Source organism: Thalassophryne amazonica, chromosome 14 (genome assembly GCF_902500255.1).
Source record: "Thalassophryne amazonica chromosome 14, fThaAma1.1, whole genome shotgun sequence".
NCBI classification, from domain to species: domain Eukaryota; kingdom Metazoa; phylum Chordata; class Actinopteri; order Batrachoidiformes; family Batrachoididae; genus Thalassophryne; species Thalassophryne amazonica.
The window spans coordinates 67,011,054-67,023,759 of NC_047116.1; positions in this window are offsets into that span (position 1 = coordinate 67,011,054).

Sequence of the window (12,706 nt, forward strand, 5' to 3'; positions counted from 1 at the left end):
GGGTCACATGACAGTCGCTTTGACATTGTATAGTCTACTAATATAAGAATATACATGAATGAGATTCATTTCTCTATGATATACTGAATGTTCCAGTGAAGTGTTTTCAGATTTCTTTCAGCTTGGTCCAGAAATGATTGAATAATCTTACTTTCACCCTGGCAGGTGTGGCTGTTTCAGTTTATTTATATTATTTGATATTGTCGCAGAGAAGCGCTGAAGCTGGGTTAAGAGCAGTCTTTAATATTAATATCTTTAATATTGTTAGATGTATGTATGTTCAATTGTGTTTTTCTTTGTTTTCTGTACCTATACTGGTATTAAAGTAGTTGCTTTACTTAGGATTGTAGTCTTAGTTTTCACTCTTATTCTTACTTTCCTTTGTTCTTTGTTGGTATGTGCAGGTAGAACCGGAGTTAACCAGTTTCTACCATTTAGGACAAACAGAGTCAGGTTACAATTATCAATCATATGTCTCCCTTTATTGCGTGGGTCTCAGACAGTTGGACCTCCCTCGAATGCTCACAGTGGCCAATAAGAGAAGTATTTTGCGAAATAATGCAGATAATTCATCTTAGCTCCATGTCCACTGTGAGAGACAAAATCAAAAAAAAAAAAAAAAAAATCACAGTGTATGATTTTTTTAAAATAATTTTATTTGTATGTTCTGCAAATAAGTATTTCATCACCTGTGAAAATCAATGTTAATATTTGGTACAGTAGCCTTTGTTTGCAATTACAGAGGTCAAACGTTTCCTGTAGTTTTTCACCAGGTTTGCACACACTGCAGCAGGGATTTTGGCCCATTCCTTCACACAGATCTCTAGAACAGCCAGGTTATTGGGCTGTCGCTGAGAAACATGGAGTTTGAGCTCCCTCCAAAGAGTTTCTATTGGGTTTAGGTCTGGAGACTGGCTAGGCCACTCCAGAACCTTGATATGCTTCTTATGGAGCCACTCCATGGTTATCCTGACTGTGTGCTTTGGGTCACTGTCATGTGGTGGGCACAGATAACCAAAAAATTAACTTCGATAACAGATAATCAGATAACTGAAAAGTTATCTTTGATAAAGATAAACCACCCAAAAATGTATCGAAAGTTACAGATAACCGATAAATTCCAGTATTGTCTCTGGTATAGCTGCAACTACTAACAAGCTGATTTTGAGTTTTAACACTGGGATCACTTCTGGAAACATCAAAAGCGACAACAGACCCAATCAATGAGTCAGCACTTCTGTCTTTCAGCATCCTGCTCCCTGCTGGAAGCTTCAGTTTACTACATGGCTTCCAGCACAGACACAATTGAGAAGAGCCAAAAAGCTCAACCCTAACCAATCACAGCACTGCCATCAGGCCGAGGTCTTGGAAAATAAAGTCCTCCTGAGTGATGGTTTGGTGTATAAATAAAATTAATACTGATAGAATAACTCAATTAATGTCAATTCTGTCATTTGTACAAAGTTAAGATATAACATATATCTTTTAATGTTGAGTAATGCACTAATTCTGAAGTTCTGTAACAAACACAGACAGATGGCATTCTGGGTAAAATGTCCCTCCGCTACAATGATTGGTTGATTAATTCTATGTAAACCAACACGTTAATGTGAGGTGTGTTGTGTGTTGGTGTTTACAGATAAATGTGCTTTTGTAAAATATGCCATTTTTTATTTGTAAAAAAAAAAGGCATTTTCAAAAAAAAAAAAAAAGCCAAGTTGTAATTAGATAACCGTCTGATATAACCAGTGTCAAAATAAATAGGACACTGCCAACTCCTGGTGCCAGTGCGAGTTTTGGCCCTTTTCCAGCTGATTTTTCATTCGTGTGAGAATTTTTTGGATCGCACCGAGTTTCAGGTTAATCGCACATCCTGCATCGTTTAGTATACATGGAGTAACGAGCTACGTTTAACATCTCACGACCACCACATGATCGGTGATCGTATGATCAGATGAAAATCAAACCTGTTTGATATTCTTGTGCCTGTGCAAACACCGCAGAGCTGTCTTGTAATGTTTTTTTTAAAACTTTGATGTCTCTCATCGAGAGTTTTTGTAAATTAAGTTTGAAAAAAAAGCTTCTGTTTACGTTTACGTCGAGTCCAACGTGTAGTTTTTGAACATACAATGTGTGTGAGAACATAAATCGGGCGCTCTGAACTTTTACACCGTGTGGTTCTGTGGTACAGTGTCTGCTCAGCGTCTGAGCACTGCCATGAACACTACTGGCCAGTAGATGGCAGTAGAGACCTTGAAAACTTGCCAAAACAAAATTCCAGATAATCTGTGTTGCTACTTGCTATGTTTAAAATACGTGGAATTTAATAAAAGCAAACACAAAACAACGTCTATAAACCCAGAGAATATATTCACAAGAGTTTTAGGCACTAGAGTTTAATGCTGCTCTCCTGATCAGAGTGTCTCAAATGCATTTCTTGTTATGTGTCGACGCGGGTTGAGGAGCGGACCTGCGTCAGACAGGACCCAGCGCTAAAAATAACCAGAAAGCGGTTCCAAACAGAAACTATTTATTATTCACCTGTGCTTAAAAGTGTAAAAACATAAAAACAACGTCCCTCTGGTGGAGTGATTCGTGGCTCGCTCTCCAGCGCCCGCAAGGATTAAAGCCGGCGCTCCTGGACTTCCTACCACCGCCAAACACCCCCCAGGTGGACACGACAAACTGATTCTCTGTGAAGCAAAGAGAAGGTGAGGTAAGGCAACAGATACAACTATATCTTCCAATAAACACACGCTATCAGCAACACACTCAGGTCAGTGTCCTTTTTTTTACTTTATGCAAATGAGCAGCTTCTCACAACAAGTGGAGGATCACTTATCCTTCACGCCACAGCAGTGAGAAACAAACTGCACAATTCTCTTCACAATTCCAGTATACTGTGTAACAAAACACCAAGTTACTATCAACAATTACTTAAACACTTAATTACCTTTCATGTGTGCTGACAGCATGTGTCCTCACCCCTCCCTGCTTCATGGGCTCGATGTGTCAAAACCCAGGCGCGGTCCTCAGCGTCTCACAAACGAACGTCACAAGGTCGAGTTCCCGGCAGTTCTGCTTGAATCACACATGACTTAAATGCAGAACGCCATCCAATTATCTGCTTCAGCTGCAAGTCGTCCAGGTTGCACGTGAGCACCACTCACAGGTGCTTTCCATGATGTTGATGAGGTTGAAGACTCTTCAGCCAGCACCTTCTTCACAGACAAATCAGCCCTCATGCCACCTGGAGAGCAAAGAAAAGAAAAGAACACCAAAACATCCAGCCACGCCCCCCCCCAAACACAACATTTCTCCTGTGTTCGATCCCTCTTACGGCAGATGTCGGCCAAATTCCAGGTGACACACTAACACCGTTCGCTTGGCACTTAGAAAATGTGTGGCCATTTGCGCTCTCAGCACGAAAACAGTCAGCAGACGATCACTTTCGAGTTGGATGTGAAATTTGGCTAAGTGCCCCCACAAGTGTGGTGTTGCAAAAAGCAACACACTCCTTCCTGCCTGGCCGTATCCTACCTTCATTAAAAACAGCTGTCATCAGACCACTACTGAAAAATCCCACCTTGGTTCCAGAAATCCTCTCCAGTTACAGGCCCATCTCAAACATGCTATTTTTATCAAAAGTTCTGGAGAAAATGGTCGCTGTACAACTTCACAACCACCTCAAGCACAATAATCTTTTTGAGAAGTTCCACTCCAGCTTTCGCCCTGGCCATAGCACAGAAACAGCCTTGGTCAGGGTCACCAATGACCTTTTGATGGCATCAGATTCTGGTTCCCCATCTCTTCTCATCCTCCTTGACCTAACAGCTGCTTTTGACACAATTAACCCCAGAATCCTCCTCCATCGCTTGCAACATACCATTGGGCTCTCAGAAAATGTTTTGCATTGGTTCACTTCCTATCTGACCGACAGAACCGAGCATGTCACCCTGGGCAAAGCAAGATCACCCACAAGGTCACCTGCGGTGTCTGTCCCCCAGGGTTCTGTGCTGGGCCCCACCCTTTTCACCCTCTACCTGCTTCCCCTGGGCCAGGTCATCAGCATGCATGGGATATCCAACCTGGTCTCACGGCAAGTCGTGCTTCAGCAGCATGAAATATACATTAATCTATTGGTTTGTGATATTGTGACGAAAAGCGCCTCATTTTCGTCACGGCAGCACAAATTCATTCTCATTCATTCCGTTATGGGTGCACGAAATTAAAAGTGAAGCAGGGGGTCGGGGTGGTTATGGTTAGGGTGGGGGGAAGGAGCCATTCTCGTTGTCATTCCACATCAGCTCTGCTCTTCCACTATCACCAGCATTACCTTCATTAGCCAACACATTCCCCTCTCCACTTCTGTCACAAACCTAGGTGTCAAAATTGACTCACAACTCACTTTTGACACCCAAATCAAACATCTCTGTAAAACTTCATTCTACCACCTCAGGAACATTGCCAAACTCTGTTCAACTCTTACTCTGGCTGATGCAGAGAAGCTTGTCCACGCCTTTGTCTCCTCCAGGCTGGATTACCGTAATGCACTCCTCATCGGGATCTCTGGCAGGAGCTTACAGAGACTGCAATACATCCAGAACAGTGCTGCCAGGATCTTGATGAGGGTGCACAAATACGTCACATCACCCCCATCTTCAAATCTCTCCACTGGCTCCCTGTCCCACTCAGAATTGAGTACAAGGTCTCGCTCCTCACCCACCAGTGCCTATATGGACAGGGAGTTGTCCTAGGATATCTTACCCCCACCCTGGATATCACCCCCCCAATATCTTTCCAAAACAAAGACTTGCAAGATATGTTTGTCAGTTTGTATGTTTTGTTTGTTTGTTTTGTCTGCAATCATTGCATTTTTCACCTTTAACTCACTGTGCAGCACACAGCTTACATCACAGACTCTTGCAGCTTCACAGATAACATCCCTAGCAAGGTACCTTTCAGTACACAGAAGGATCATCTCAAGGTCAAAGGTCAAGGTCACAGAAAGGTCAAACATTAAATTCAACTAAACAACTTTCCTGCTCACACATGTAGCAGCCCTAGTAAGATACCTTTCAGTACACAAAAGAATCAAGCTCAGCAACTTTCCTGGTCGCAATTTTTGAAATTCTGCCTCCAAATTTGGCATGAACATAGTGATAGGCCTTGCTTATAAGCCATTACCTGGGATAAGTGATTGGCCTTGACCTTCAGGGTTTCACTTGAGGTCAAATGTCACCTAAATTCAGTCAAACTTCAGCTTATAGCCCTAGTAGATAAAAAATGATTTATTGATATCTTTATATCTTTGTTAATTCTTTCCCCTGTCGAGCTGCTCGTCCAGTGAGAATCACACTGTTCAAATAATCATATTTCTCAATTACATTTATATTATTCTGTTGATTCCTATCTTCCACTCTTTATATTTATGACCTAGTTTATACAAAAGAGTATTGAGAAAGGTGGCAGACTTTCATTATGTTTCTTAAACATATGTTTCTTTGCATTCTATTGTGTATGTGTTTGTCTGTGCGTATGATAGATTTATTTATTAATTTGTTAATAAATAAATTTAGCATAAATAAATATGTTGAGTTCTACACTGGCTGCTCCTTCCTGCTCATCTCTGCCGCACACCTGGAGTGTATGAGCGGCTGATGAGCAGCATACTATATAAACTCAGACTTTCTGATCAGTAGTGCCGGATTCTTGGTTGGTGTACCTTTCCTGGGGCCAGGCTTGTGACGGACGCATCCATGAACAGTGCCGTCTGAAATATAGAGTTTAAAGGTTGCTCTATCCTGATTGGGCCTTATCAAGGTTTGGTTTAATCAGTTCTGCCCTGTAGGAGTGTTGCCTGCTTGCATAAAATGCTTAAGTTGTATGCTGCCTAGACATGATCACATGGGGGCTGGACAAACATTATGTCTGTATGTTAAAACATTCAGACATAATGTTTTAATATACAGTTAAAACATTATGTCTTAATGTTTTAACTGTATGTTTTGTGTACAGCACATCTGGTCAGCTTTGGTTGTAGTAAAGTGCTTTATAAATAAAGATGGTGTGGTGTGGCTCTATACGTATACTGTGGATATTTTATGCAAAACTAAATTTGAGTATTTTCCATCACATCATGTATTTCAGGTTGTCAATCAGGTCCATATATTTGTAGAGTACATTAGGGGGATTTAAAGATATTTCAGAATAGGAAATGTTGCTATTGTAGATAGCTATACATACACACAGAATAGAATATCGTTCACCATCAATCAAACTGCTTCATCTGGGACCATAAAACATACATGAAATATAGAGTTAAAGGTTGCTCTATCCTGATTGGGCCTTATCAAGGTTTGGTTTAATCAGTGCTGCCCTGTTGGAGTGTTGCCTGTCAGGGGTGGGGCTTAAGATATCCTAGGATATCTTCCCCTCCGGGGGATATACTGTTACACTGGGCCTTTTGCTCTGCAGCTCCAAGGCTGTGGAACATCCTCCCAGACCACCTGAGGGCCCCACAGACCACTGATGCTTTTGAACCAAACTTAAACATATTTATTTAAGAAAGCTTTCTGCTAAATTTTAGTACACCTTTTACTGTTATTTATTAATTTTGCCTTGTGTCTCTTTCTAATTAAGTCTGCCCTGTAGCACTTTAAGATTGTTTAAATGCAGGCTTGGGGAGTAATGGAATACATGTAACAGCGGTACATAATTAGGATACAAAAAAAGGTAACTGTATTCCCTATGTGTGGGTGTGACTGTGAGCGGCACAACGCGGGTCATTACAATCTCATTATTTTAAGGTGCAAATTTAAAAAAAAATCCCCAGTCTTGTCAATCAATTTTAATCACTAACGACAAGTATTTTAACTAGACATTGGTCTAGCAGTGGAAAATATCAACTAGACATAAGTGAAGAGTTAATGGTCCGTGTCATCAGGTGACACAGGTACGGCAGGAGACAAGAAGAAGAAATGACAAGAAGAACCAAAACCACTTACTTATGGAAGGAACTATTGTCTCCCTTGTTCCTCCGTTTGTGGCTTTGCCAACATGTGCAGCTTTCCAGCATATTCCACCTGTTTCTTGAACTTCTGTTGGGATTTCTGTTGTTCTGTCTCTACTTTTAAGATTAAGCTTAAAACTTTCCTTTTTGAAAAAAGCTTATAGTTAGGGATGGATCAGGTGACCCTGAACCATCCCTTAGTTATGCTGCTATAGACTTAGACTGCTGGGGGGGTTTCCCATGATGCACCCAGTATTTCTTTTTATTCACCTCTTTTTGCTCTGTATGCACCACTCTGCTTTTTATCATTGGTGATTGATATCTGCTCTCTTCCACAGCATGTCTTTTTCCTGATTCTCTCCCCTCAGCCCCAACCAGTCCCAGCAGAAGACTGCCCCTCCCTGAGCCTGGTTCTGCTGGAGGTTTCTTCCTGTTAAAAGGGAGTTTTTCCTTCCCATTGTCGCCAAGTGCTTGCTCATAGGGGGTCGTTTTGACTGTTGGGGTTTTTCTGTAATTATTGTATGGCTTTTGCCTTACAATATAAAGTGCCTTGGGACAACTGTTTGTTGTGATTTGGCGTTATATAAATAAAATTGATATGATTTGATTGATTTGCTCCCTGTTTGTGCACATTTAAGATTATTTTGGAGTTTATGTATTGGTGTCTTCTGTATAAGTTACTTGTTCATGGGTGATTCTTTAACTACGGGCACTATTGGCCTTGTAAATGTAATTTCCACCACACCATTGCCTTACAATATAAAGCACCTTGGGGCAACTGTTTGTTGTGATTTGGCGCTATATACATGTGCTCTGATGTCACTGTTTATCTCCATAGAAACTACCCAAACAATCTTTCATACAAACTGTTTAAAGGGACATTACAGTGTTGTGGTGGAAATTCCGGCAATAGTGTGGGACAACTACATTTTGTTTAAAAAAATCACAACAGTTGTATGACACTGAATACCCCAATTATGTTTTGATTATTTTACTGATATTTTATTCAGAGATATTTTAAAACATTAGAAAAAACGTTTCTTTACCATTCATTTTTATCATTGAAGATCAAAAGTCTGGGTGTGGGACAAGCACAAAACGGCAATATTTGCATATAATGATGCTGAAAAAAGGTGAAAAAGTCATCATAGACTACTAGAACAAATTTCTTAACACACTTTCATTGTAAAGATAACTATAAAAGTGTGAAATTTCCCCTTTTTTCTGTTTTTCATACAATATGATCAAAGGACATAATAAGTGCCCGTAGTCTAAGAATCACCCGTAAAAGAGTTTTATTTTTGCTTAATAAACTGTACTATGTGGTCAAGACTATTTATATTTAGGTTCTTTTGTCTGTATTAGCATATTTGATATTGGAGTAATCCAGAAGTAATTGAAAGTAATCAAATTACATTACTTTAATATTATGGTACTTGGATTACGTTACTGACTACATGAGTGCGTGTACTAGACTGGCCTGCCTGCAGTCCAGACCTGTCACCCATTGAAAATTATGAAGCGCAAAATACGACAATGGAGATCCCGGACTGTTGAACTGAAGTTGTACATCAAGCAAGAATGGGAAAGAATTCCACCTGCAAAGCTTCAGCAATTAGTGTCCTCAGTTCCCAAATGCTTATTGAGTGTTGTTAGAAGGAAAGGTGATGTAACAGCCTGGTCTCATGGCAAGCTGTGATTCAACAGCATGAAATATACATTAATCTATTGGTTTGTGATATTGTGACGAAAAGTGCCTCATTTTCGTCATGGCAGCACGAATTCATTCTAATTCATTCCGTGATGGCTGCACGAAATTAAAAGTGAAGCGGGGGGGGGGGGGGGGGGGGGGTTATGGTTAGGGTGGGGGGAAAGAGTTAGATTAGGTTATGGTTAAGGTTAGGTTTGGGGGTAGGAGTAGGGTTAGGAATAGTGAGTTAAAAAAATTTTTGACTAATTTCGTCAGGGGAGCACAAAAAAAAAACAAAAAAAAAAACGTGAGACTGGGCTAGAGTTCCAAGTCACCTTGGAACTCTACGGCTCTTGGCTCAGAGTGCGGCTCTGCTTCACACCAGTTAAGTTCCTTCTCATCACAGTGGGATCCTGTTCTCACTTGTTCCTGTCTGTGACTGTGCTAAGATAAAAGAACTGTTCCAAGAACTCTTCCTAAGAACTGCATGAACTCTGATATTGAACCGTTAATAGCCCAGCTGTCTAAGTCCTGCTTAATTGGAACTGTGTCACACAAGCACTTGACCTCTGGAGACAATTAATGAACTGTGAACTCTTTCAGAACAGTAAACCATATTTCGTAGGAGAACATTATTCCCTGAACTGTGAACAATCCTATTTTAAGCCTTCTGTGAACTGTGACTGTTTAAGGTTACGAGTGCATTCACTTACCATCTGTGTTTTCATTTGTCTTAGTTCCTGGTCTCTGATTCGTGCATTCCACCTGGTCCTGGTCCCTGAACCTCTACTTTCAGTTCTCCTTCAAGACTGGCTCGAGATACTGCAGCTCCCTATTTTCAACACCAGGAGGCACCCCCAGCACAGTATATTTTCTTTTGTAAACCACTCCTTGTCTTGCTCCCTAGCGTCTGGTTCCATTGCTTGAATTGATCAGGTTCCATCCGGACCTCTAACCATGAAGCAAGAAAGGAAACAAGGAAGCATGAAAGAAGTGTGTGTGTGTGTGTGTGTGTGGGGGGGGGGCTATTTATGTGGGGGGTGGGGATGTCACAGACAGCTCTGGTTGTAATAAGGTATTACTTGAGTGGATAGCAATGGTCGGTACACGAGTAGGCAGTCAAGAAAAAGCATCAGTACAAAAATCATCAGGCAATTGACGTGGATGAGGCATCAGGCTAGAGTTCAGGTATACACCATGAGGCAGGCAGGACTAGAAATGTCGGAACAGAGCTGGAATGCAGGCACAATGCACAACAAACGGGCAACTAGCAAACACACCCAGTGAGCTTATGTAACCCTGTTCATGGTCCCAGTCTCCAGCTGAGGCGAGGAAGAAAAGCAGCACTGTTAACACTATGATACAAGTCATCACTCATTAAAGTTTTGTATTTTAAATTGCTTTAATTTTGTGGATAATTTTTGTATTCGATTCACTTGTGTGGTCCTATGATGTGCTGTTGTGTTTCTCTATATGTACACTTACTGGCCACTTTATTAGGTACACCTGTTCAATTGCTTGTTAACACAAATAGCGAATCAGCCAATCACATGGCAGCAACTCAATGCATTTAATCATTTAGGCATGGTAGAACCAACTTGCTGAAGTTCAAACTAAGCATCAGAATGGGGACGAAAGGGGATCTAAATGACTTTGGGCGTGGCATGGTTGTTGGTGCCAGACGGGCTGGTCTGAGTAGTTTAGAAACTGCTGATCTACTGGGATTTTCACACACGACCACCACTAGGATTTATAAAGTATGCAGTAGAATTATCAGTGTTATTTTTACACTGGTGATTTTACTGTGTATGTTCCAAAAAAGAGAAGGTATCCAGTGAGTGGTGATTGTGTGGACAAAAATGCCTCGTTGATGTCAGAGGAGAATGGACACACTGGGTTGAGATCATAAAAAGGCAACAGTATCTCAGCTATTCATTACAACCAAGGTATGGAGCATATCATCCCTGAATGCACCACACGGCAAACCTAAGGCATTTCTGAAGGCAAACGTGGGTCTAACCTGGTACTAGCAAGGTGTACTTAATAAAGTGGCCAGCGAGAGTATGTACTGTGTGGCCTGCAGTGCAAGGCTTTCTGACTCTGTGCAAGAATTAGACCGTGTTGGAGTGCACATCAGGGTTTCCACCATCAGTGGAATAGATTAGAGGCTGACATTTTTTTGGGAATCCCACGGGTCACGGGATTCTCACGGGATGGGAGTCAACTTTGCTATTTATCATGTGATTGGGACAGTACAGGATTAAAAGTTCATGGGAGCAGACAGGAGCAGAAACCAAGGTTTTAGGGCCCTGTCCCACTGGCGTTTAGGAGGATTTGTGGATGGAATGCGTACAAGGGTGATTCTTTAACTACGGGCACTATTGGCCTTGTAAATGTAATTTCCACCACACCATTGCCTTACAATATAAAGCGCCTTGGGGCAACTGTTTGTTGTGATTTGGCACTATATACATGTGCTCTGATGTCAGTGTTTATCTCCATAGAAACTACCCAAACAATCTTTCATACAAAATGTTTAAAGGGACATGACAGTGTTGTGGTGGAAATTACGGCAATAGTGTGGGACAACTACATTTTGTTTAAAAAAATCACAACAGTTGTATGACATTGAATACAACAATTATGTTTTGATTATTTTACTGATATTTTATTCAGAGATATTTTAAAACATTAGAAAAAATGTTTCTTTACCATTCATTTTTATCATTGAAGATCAAAAGTCTGGGTGTGGGACAAGCACAAAACGGCAATATTTGCATATAATGATGCTGAAAAAAGGTGAAAAAGTCATCATAGACTACTAGTACAAATTTCTTAAAACACTTTCATTGTAAAGATAACTATAAAAGTGTGAAATTTCCCTTTTCTGTTTTTCATACAATATGATCAAAGGACATAATAAGTGCCCGTAGTCTAAGAATCACCCACAAAAGTGGCCCACATCTGCCAAACAACCGCAATAACCGTGTAACATTCCTGTATGAGTCGGCCGCCATCCGAACACGTCCGTGATCATCCGCTGAGGCACGCATGTCCGCAGCCAGGATTTTTGAGCGGCTCAAAAATCCTGCTGCGGATGAGATCCGCATCACTGCCTGAACACATACTGAAGATATACGCAGGACATACACAACCAACGCGCCGCATATCCCCTGTTATCCACTGATAACAGAGCATATCCCCTGTTATCCACTGATAACAGATACAGCAGAGCGGTGTTCTGCTGTATCTGTTAGCTGTTTGAACTGAGCTGTTTGAGTTCTTTGAATTAACAGTCTTTTTCAAGACTTTTTTACTTTTTTTTTTTTTACTTTTTCACCGTGCTCCAACGCCTAAAGAAGACCTCTAACGGTCGAAGCATCGCGACGGAGCTCTTTTATCAGCTAACCTTCATCAGCGTTGGCAAGCTAACTAGCTTGCTAACGCTTTCGTTTTTATTTTTATTTTATTTTTTAGCACTGTTGTCGTGCTGCTCCACAGCCTGCCTAGTGGATTTTTATTTTATTTTAGCACTGTTGTCGTGCGTTACCTGTGCTGCTCCACAGCCTGTCCAGTGGATTTTTATTTTATTTTTAGCACTGTTGTCGTGCGTTACCTGTGCTGCTCTACAGCCTGTTCAGTGGATTTTTATTTTATTTTTTACCACTGTTGTCGTGTGTTACCTGTGCTGCTCTACAGCCTGTTCAGTGGATTTTTATTTTATTTTTTACCACTGTTGTCGTGCGTTACCTGTGCTGCTCTACAGCCTGTTCAGTGGATTTTTATTTTATTTTTTACCACTGTTGTCGTGTGTTACCTGTGCTGCTCTACAGCCTGTTCAGTGGATTTTTATTTTATTTTTTACCACTGTTGTCGTGTGTTACCTGTGCTGCTCCACAGCCTGTACAGTGGATTTTTATTTTATTTTTTACCACTGTTGTCGTGTGTTACCTGTGCTGCTCCACAGCCTGTACAGTGGATTTTTATTTTATTTTTTACCACTG